This window comes from Octopus bimaculoides, chromosome 10 (genome assembly GCF_001194135.2).
Source record: "Octopus bimaculoides isolate UCB-OBI-ISO-001 chromosome 10, ASM119413v2, whole genome shotgun sequence".
NCBI classification, from domain to species: Eukaryota; Metazoa; Mollusca; class Cephalopoda; order Octopoda; family Octopodidae; genus Octopus; species Octopus bimaculoides.
This window is the reverse complement of record NC_068990.1, coordinates 30,276,974-30,280,355: the sequence shown is the minus strand read 5'-3', so window position 1 is coordinate 30,280,355 and position 3,382 is coordinate 30,276,974. Positions and strand designations below refer to the sequence as shown.

The 3,382-nt window shown below is 41.5% G+C and overlaps 1 long non-coding RNA gene across 1 annotated transcript in view; it reads left to right on the top strand.

The window, feature by feature from the left end:
• LOC106868199 (uncharacterized) overlaps window positions 1-3,382 on the top strand; it is a 71,477-nt gene that overhangs the window by 46,283 nt on the left and 21,812 nt on the right. The gene's annotated exons all lie outside the window — the stretch shown is intronic.

Genomic DNA, 3,382 nt, shown 5'->3' with positions numbered 1-3,382 from the left:
ATTCACAACAGTAAAAACCAATAACAAGAGGGAGATCAGCTGATTTGGGTTTCCACATTTCAGAAATATTTTCTGATGGTTCTAATGATTGTATATTTTGGTTATGAGAATGTGTGTGTGGTGTGTGGATGTCTGTCTGTGTTTGCTTGTCACACATTTTCCATAAGCAAAGATGATAGACATATCTTGAGGGATGAGAAAGAGAAAGGGGCACAAAAAAAAAATGGGAGACGGGGCAGGGGTTTAAAGAGAAAACCATTTCATTGAATGGAAGTTTGATGAATCATAATATTTAAATATATTACACAGCAGCACAATTGTTGTTTTGGGGGAAAAAAAATCATTCCATGTGTGCCTTTACCCCACCACCACCACCACCAATATCAACATTCTTATAGTTATTAACCCTGCCACTGCCATCACCTCTAACTTCTACCAAATACACCACAATGACACCTTCCACCCCCTCTAAATATTTTCACCACCACCATCATACACCAGTGAGGAAGTTGCTACATGGTTACTCAACCTGCTAAAAATAGCAGCCAGATATCCTTCAAATATTTGCATAATGTTATGCTAGATGCACTATATTTGCATAAAAGACAGGATGGTCATGGCTGGAACATCTCTGATTACAAATCTGTTCGGTTTAGTTTAAATAACACATCAACATCACAACGGATACTTTTTCCCCGCCACAGCAGTGCAACATCCATTACACAACACAATCATAACCATACCACAACCACTGTTTTTCAGCCATTTTGTTACCCACCCATTTTGGTTTTCTAATCCTGAATGGACAAAGTGTGTGTGTGTGTAGGCACAAGAGTGGCTGTGTGGTAAGAAATTTGCTTCCCACCCATGTGGTTCTGGGTTCAGTCCCACTGTGTGGCACCTTGGGCAAATGTCTTCAATTATAGTTTTGGGTTAACAAAAGCCTTGTGAGTGGATTTTGAAGATGGAAACTGAGACGAAGCCTAGTGTGTGTGTGTGTGTGCGTGTCTTTGTATCTGTGCCCCACCACTGCCTGACAAGCTAACCGGTGTTGATATGTTTATGTCTCTGTAACTTAGCATTTTGGCAAAGGAAACTGACAGAATAAGAACTGGGGTCAATTCATTTGACTCAAAGTTCTTATATGCAGCATCCCAGCAAGGCCACAGTCTAATAACTGAAACAAGTAAATGATAAAAGATATATATAAGCAATCAGCATCTTTTACCTAAAGTGGATTGTCTGTCCAAAGCCACAACACAGCAGCCTTCATCTTGAGAAGGCCTCACAGACACATGTATACCACTAAAAAGAACTGAGACAAAAAAATGTCCAGCACCGGTGGTGGGATTGTTAGATCATGTGACTTCTGTGTATTTGCACATCAGTAGTAGTAGTAGGTATTCTAATATTGCTGCCATTTCTAATAATGAATTTTTACACAGCCTGCCAGTTATTTGCAACATCAGTGACTGATCAATCAGTTATTTTATAACTGATTGACATGGAGGACCGGAGACCATCCGAATATTGGAACAGAGTTACTTGTAAGATGATGATGATTCATGCTGAGTATGAAAATGTTGACATCATGGCAGCTGCTCAGTGCTCTGGGAACATTGTAAAGACATCCATATGATGCCACAGATATTATGGAAACCAAGTTCCCTCATATTGTGATGGTGTTTGGGTGTGTCTACAGTGAGGGTGGTGTCATGCTGCCCCACACTTTTGAGAAGGGCCTTAGGCTCAATTCAGATGGCTATGTAAAGCTGCTAGAGACTGGTCAAATCTTAGCTGGAGAGGGTTGCTGCCAAAAGGCCATGTCAGTGGCAGCAGAATTTGGTTCTTTGCCCTGCCTCTGGAAAGAAGTTGTTGTCGGAGAACCTCTAGGACTTCTCCAACCCCAATTTCTGGTCTCCTAATTCTCTTGATTGTAATCCCATGAATTACTAAGTATAGGGCATGGTTGAGAAAGACACCAACCCCTCTGCCAGCAACACCAAGGCCAAGCTGGTGGTCAAGATCAAAGAGGTGTCCAAAGATAGATCTTTCCAGGTACACAGTGAGGAACACATGCCAGATTCCAGAGCCATCTTGAGGCCATGGTAGAAGCTAAGATTGGCTCCTTTTATGCAAATATTCAAATTTAGCCCAAACACCATGTATAAACGTCAAGGAATTCTGTTCGATGTTCCACCAGTTGTTTTGCTCCATTGCTCTCCATGTTTAAACAAATAACAATTAATCCTTGCAATAAACTCAAAACACTGACAAATAGCAGCACAATTATGTTGAAGCTTGCACATTTTACCTCTGCAAGATAAAGAGTTGTAACTGATGAGTTTAATCTTTTGAGTTTAATCTTATGACTTTAATCTTATACATACAAATTTTACAGATACACACCTTTGATGATGAGCTTCTCTTGGATAGCACTCTAGTCTTTCAAAGGAAACTTTTCAGTTTTTATCAATTAAAATTTCTTGGTTTGGTCCATTAATTATGCTATGAATATTTATATACACCCACACAATATATGTAAATAATATACATATTATAAATGTGCATTTATATACATAAAGATGTATATATCATCATCATCATTGTTTAACGTCCACTTTCCATGCTGGCATGGGTTAGACGGTTTGACTTGGGTCTGGGAAGCCAGGAGGCTGCACTAGGCTCCAGTCTGATCTGGCAGTGTTTCTACAGCTGGATGCCCTTTCTAACACCAATCACTCCAAGAGTGTAGTGGGTGCTTTTTACGTGCCACCAGCACAGAAACCAGTCAAGGCAATGCTGGCATCAGCCACATTTGGATGGTACTTTTTATGTGCCACCGGCACGGGTGTCACAACTACAATTTCCATTTGATTTTGATATACTTGACTCACTAGGTCTCCTCAAGCATGGCATGTCACCCTATGATCCAAGGTACTTTTGAATGGGCTGGGGCTGGTTATGCGAAACTGGTGTAGGTTACAGCTGTGAACTCACTTTATTTGCCAGGTCTTTGCAGTCACAGCATATCTCCAGAGGTCTCAGTCTTTCGGCATTGCCTCTGTGAGGCCCAACATTTGATGGTCATGCTTCACCACTTCATAGTGTGTGTGTGTATTTAAACACACACACAAAAACAAATCAAAATTGCTGACGTGGCCGATAACAGTACCTCCTGATTGGCACTCATGCCAGTCCGAGTGTGATCATGGCCAGGGCTACGGATTGGCTCCCATGCCGGTGGCAATGTAAAAAGCACCATTCGAGCGTGATCATTGCCAGAGTCGCCCTACTGGCACATGTGCTGGTGGCACGTGAAAAACAACATTCAAGCGTGGTCGATGCTAGTGTAGCCGGATCATTAGATCGGAAGAGCACA